We start from the raw sequence: 6232 nt of genomic DNA, 5'->3' as shown, positions 1-6232 counted from the left end.
CTAATAATTGTATGATATTATTAATACATTTACTAAAATCTTCTTTGTTAATTTATATTTTTACCATGTGCAAATCCAATTCGGGAAAGGTCGTTTTTAAAAATTAAATGTTAATTTTCTAAAATTATTAAAATTGTATAGTTAAATGTCAACCTTATTTATTATAAACTTCTTTAAATTATCCAGTACCTTGCGCACATCCATTTTCTGGCCAATCTTTGGTAAATAACAAATCAAACACACTTCAGTATCGCAGTAAGAACGTGCCATGAAACGAATCCTCTATATACGCTTTTAACTCCATTTGCGTTTCTGTTTTCATATTTTGTAATCTGGAAATCTTATTACGAAAATATTTTAAATCTTTCTTGGAGTATTTTGGTACTACAAGTAAGTTTATTTGGATTCGCTACTCTCTTTATAGATTTTGTTTATTGCTTTGTTCTGTTTTTTCTTTATATTTAATTTTCTGATTTTTACGTGATATATTCTTTTCCTAATAAGTTCTATTTGTGCTTCAATTTTTTTGAGTGCTCCTCACACTGTTGTATTGATTTATTTTGCTTTGACTATATCGATGCAATATTATCAAGTCAGTTTTTTTAATGACAATTTCAGTTTATTTTTTGTCGTATTCTTGTTTAAGTATGTTATAAAATCAGGAGAACGCATAAATCTTGCTACAAACTTCTAAAGAAGTTAGGGCATATCATCACGATTACTATTGCATAGGAACCCATTCCCGACAATGTTGTCATACGTCGCTAGGGGCTCTTCCCTCTCTTAAACTGTTTCCTTCTGCGCTTCCTGAACAGATCATAATAAAGAAGTTCTCCTAGCCACGTACTACGACATTTCTGGACACGAGTTTCTATCCATTTCTAATCCTGATGATGTACCCTAATTTGAATAAAAGCTAGTGCAATATTTATTTTATATAGAGCTGCTGTTACTCCCTGTATCGGTAGTTTTATGATTAAAATCGGTAGTTTTATGGTAAAAATTAATATCAGATTTAAAATCTATCTCCACACCCGAAATAGGCAAGATCAAGTATTTGTATAAATGCAACAAAAATACTTCTACACATTATAATCTATTGGCCTTCGTATATATTTTAGTAGTGACAAATATTGTTTTGGGACTCAATATAATATAATACCATACATTATTCAATGCTGCAGAATAACTGAACGACACTTCGAAAGTTAACTGAACAAACATATTTTATATATATACATCAGCCACTACATTAAATTTTGTTTAATATTATGTATTCCGTAAAATATTTAAAATTATGAAAGTATAAAACATAAATAAATGAAAAAAGTATTGATATATGCAATAAATTCACATCTTTGTATATCCTATGCAATAAATTCATATCTTTGTATATCCTATGCAATAAATTCATATCTTTGTTAAATTTTGCTAGTTTAAATGAATATTAGTTTTTTTATAAAAAAAAGCTTAGTTTAGGTCTCATTAAATGTATCTTAACAGTAGCTAAATTGGCAAGAAACGCAAATCTTGTCAAGATCTGTAATTTCTTAAACCCTAATGAATTTTTTAAATATATTGAATATTTCATGCTTGTATTCCTTTTCTTACCTTTTAGTTTCTCATTATCTATTAACTTGCTTGAAAAAATGTTAATTTAAATTATTTTTCTGAAATATGTTTTTTGTGAAGCTTTTAAAATGTAACACTTGAAGTTTTTTTTCATATTTCACATTGCATAATATACATTAAATTGCTTTTATAATTTTAAGAATGTCTTTAATTGAATGTTTCTTGATGAGCATTTTCGTTTTTCTAGATTTTATTTTTAATTACATTGCCATATATTATGCCTTACAATATTAAATATATACCATATTGTATAAATTCAATACTGTTGAATAACTGAACACCAGTTCAAGCGTTAATTAAACAGGCATGTCTTATAAATAAGCAACAAAAACCACAAGTGATTTTGTTAAATATTTTGCAGTCTTTAAGATTTTAAAATATTTCAATTTATAAAGGCATAAAACATAAATGAATGGAAAACATCGATGCATCTATGCAACAAAATAATCTCTTTGTTAAACTTTGCTTGCTTAAATGAATATAAGTTTTTTTTATTTTTACTTTTAATTTTGTTAGGGTCTCATTAAATTTATCTGAACAGGAGCTAAATTGACAAGAAATAAAATCTTGTCAAAATGTATAATTTCTTGAATCTTAATGAATTTTTTGAGCATAATGAATATTTCATGCTTGAATTCCCTTTCTTTCCTTTTTAGTTTCTCATTAACCGCGAACTTCCTTTCAAAAAATGTTAATTTGAATTATTTTACAAAAATATGTTTTTATGAAGATTTTAAAATGTAACACTTTAAGTTTTTTTTTCATATTCAATATTGTCTGATATATATTAAACAGTTATTAAAATTTTAGGAATGCCGGTAATTTAATGTTTCTTGCTATTGGTTTTCTTTTGTCCTAGACTTTATTATTAATTAAAGGAAAAATATTATTTCAGAAAGGCAGCAAGCCTCAAATTTCAGTTTTTTTTGTATTGCTACTTAATCACTATTATTTTCTTAATTTTAATTTTCTGATCTTAAACATAAATTTTGCCATTTTGAACAGAAAATCAGTATAAGTAATCCTAATAACTAAATGTGTTTTTTCAAGTATTTTGAAAATTTTAATTAAAAGATTCCAGAAATGTAATACCTTTTCGAAAATATCGGGTTTTTCTTTCAGACTCTTTAGGCAAAACTAAGTTTTTGTCCTGACTTTACTGTCTTTCATATTCATAAATTTAATTTAGTTTAAAACTATAAAAACAAATCCTTTTCAGTCAACTAATAGAGAATATCTCTGTTTTAATTAGAAAAATGCCCAAACTGTCACTGGCATGCTGTTCGTTTCCTTGTTTGCAATTACTTTTTAAAATTACGATGTTATGTGAAAAAAGATCTTTGTCAATCTCTCCCGGTATTTGAAATATTTATTTTTTAAATAAAAGCTGCGACGAAAATGATTTATTTTCTTTTTTAAAACAGCATAAATAGTTCAATAAAATTGCAAATTTTTTAGTTTGACACAATCTTTGGTTACCTGCTTTAGTAACGTAAAATTCACAGTGTCAGAAAACAGGTCTTTTCCCGGAACATTATTTGTGTAAGTAAAGTAATTGTCAGAGATTTATTCAAGTGGAAGCACGTGTTTTTTAAAAATAACAAGAGCGGAGATTTTAAATTAATTTATTCACATATTTTTTTATTCAGGAATTGAAATTTTAGACTGGCTGGTACTCTGCTATTCTTGTTAACATATTTAGATTTCTACAAGGTGCGGTTTAATGTCCCAATTGAAAAATGGTTTGAAGATGACTTAAGTTTGAAATTCTGCCACAAATAATTAACTATTTACCAATTCATTACATAGCTCTTACCAAACTTTCCTAGCTTATAATTAATGAAAAATTTCAAAATTAAATATAAGTGGCTGCATTTCTGCTGAATTTAAAGTGTCTATTTTTATTTGAGTGAGCTAGAATAATCACTCAATATTGAAAGAGATACCTCTTTTCTTGCACAGTGGTTGAAAGACGGATATTGAAATTGCTATTTGCTGGTTTGTAAAGACCTTTTTAAAGTGATTGTTGACAATCACATAATCACTTTGGTAAATGTTCGAAAATATATTAGGTCTACTTAAGCGCCACTGCCCGGTATACATTTGCCCTGTATACCTACATTGATGTTTTTTAAGGTTCCGTGTCACTCTCCAGTATTCATTAGCCAAGTATGCCCTACATCAATGTTTTTTTAAGGTCAAATGCTACTGTACCAGTATCTATTTAACCGGTACTCCGAACTCGGATGTTTCTCCTAATGTATCCTCAGCAGATATTAAAATATCAAAAAAATATAGTACCGAATGAATTAATATCAAAACGGATATAAATATTTCGGACTTTCACCAAAGTGACTATGTGACTGTTGACTTGACATTCACCGGTGAAAGTCAACATTCTCTTGATTTCGGTCATTCACGGTAACACACAAACGCACCCATATATATANAAATATATATTATGCAATCAGTTTCCAAATTATTATGACCACCGGACAGTTTCATGCAAAATGAGCTATTGCGTCACAGTGTTGCAGCTAGAGAGCGAGATAACTACAAAAAGGGAATGCAAGGCAAGTGAACCATCAATTGCATCGTGTTACACGCGGAGGTAGGGGCCAAAAATGTAACTTAACTGAGTTTAAATGCGGGGTGATTGTAGATTCTCGGAGCACCGGAACCAGTATCAGTAAAACGGCTGTTCTAGTGAAGTGTTCGAGAGCAGTTATTAATGTGTACTGAGAGTGAACTGCCAAGCAGAAAACCGGGTCTCAACGTCAGGCTTGTGGTTACCACAGACTACTGAATGTTCAAGCTGAAAGGAGACGTGCCAGAGTTCCCCAACCCAGCAAAAGAGCAACAAAAGAATTTGTGGGAGGAGATTGAAAGGGGAATCAGACTGCTGGATCCAGTGCCATCCAATCTGATAGAACTGAAAAGTGCAGCTCATCGGATACGGAGTCAAATTTCTCTTATCACCTACCAACATCTTATAGAATCTATGACAAGAAGAATTCGAGCAGTATTGCGTGCTAAAAGTGGTCGAACAGTGTATTGAGGGAGTGGTCATAATAATTTGACCATTAAGTATATAGATATATGTAATATAGAATTTCTCATGTGAGTCTTTCTATATTAACTGATAAGCTTAAAGCATATATTTCTTATCGAGTTTAAGATGTAGAAGTAGGTCTCTCACAAAGAGCCATGAAAAGTTAAGATGAACCAGATAAGGCCAGATGAAAGATTGTTTTCCGAAGTTAATGGGCAATAATTCGTAGATAAAGTACTCATTAAGATAGTCCCAAAAGCTTCCCACCGTCAGAGTGGCGATATCCTTTTAGCGAATCAAAATCTTTAAATTTTATCAATTGAATGACGTTTCATTGAGATAAGAAGATCCTTGCAACTACTTCCCTTTTTCAGAACCTCCCTATAAAATATCGGGGCAGCCAAAAATGAGTGTCTTTTTTGATATTTTCATGGCTAGATAAATCTGGTCCAAAAGCGAATTGGTTTCCCATCCCTGAAATGGGAAACCATCATTGTACAGAACCAACGAACACAGTTTTCAATACTTAATATAACGCAATAAAATGCCTTTTTAAATGTATTCGCCTAAGTCTTTTCAATTATTTAGCCTTTAAAGGCATAACATTACATATATATCTAAACACATAAATACATATACCAACAAATGCTCTATTTCGAAAATGAAGGAATATTAACCACGATGGCTCAAGGGATAGAGCGTTCGCATCCCAAAGAGGCGGCAAAGGTTTGGCTCCGAGCTGTGCTTCTGCTTCCTGCTTCCGACTCTCTGCTCCGACAAAAAATTCTGCTTCCGACTCTGATTGACCACAGTGCTGATGTAAGGTATCTACAGAGATAGACGGATCATGGGTTAAAATCCTTTGCTATCGGTCTAAACATGAAGATTTTCGTGGTTTCTCTCTCCATATAACGCATATGCGGATTAATTCCAACAGAAAGTCATGTACGAAGGCTAGATTGTTCCAACGCCTGATCCATGAGTGTTTTGTCTTCTGGGTCGGTTTCAAAACTAAAAGTTGAATATTGGAGTTGAATATTACTAGCCGTAAGCTGAAAAATGGCTTTATTGCGTATACATGTATATCGGTGATAACTTGAGGGATCAGTAATATTACTCAAAAACTCATGATGTCATAACGCAGTTGAAGAGAGTGATTTACTGTAAGAGAAACCGTTCTTCTCCTTTCATAGATACCTTTCGTGTTAAACCACTTCATTTAAGTACATATGTAATTTAAAAAAAAAAACAAGCATGGAAAATGTGAGTTGAGGAGCACCTAAAGTAAACTATGAGGTTTCAAGAGCTCAATTTTTTTCAAAATATCAAAATGGAAACAAATTATGCTCCAATTAAGCAGAATTACGCAATGGGGAAATAATACTGAAATAACTTGTTTGCGTTTTGATATTCTGTAAGCATTTTTTTCCTTATTAGAAACCTCTTAATTTGCACTCACTTTTCTCTAAACATTGAGTACTGTGCTAGTGTGCAAGTTAAATTCTCTTCAGATTTTGTGTAATAGAAACAATATTCATGACGCATAGT

Source organism: Parasteatoda tepidariorum, chromosome X1 (genome assembly GCF_043381705.1).
Source record: "Parasteatoda tepidariorum isolate YZ-2023 chromosome X1, CAS_Ptep_4.0, whole genome shotgun sequence".
NCBI lineage: Eukaryota > Metazoa > Arthropoda > Arachnida > Araneae > Theridiidae > Parasteatoda > Parasteatoda tepidariorum.
The sequence above is the reverse complement of the archived record's forward strand: the minus strand, read 5'-3'. Positions refer to the sequence as shown.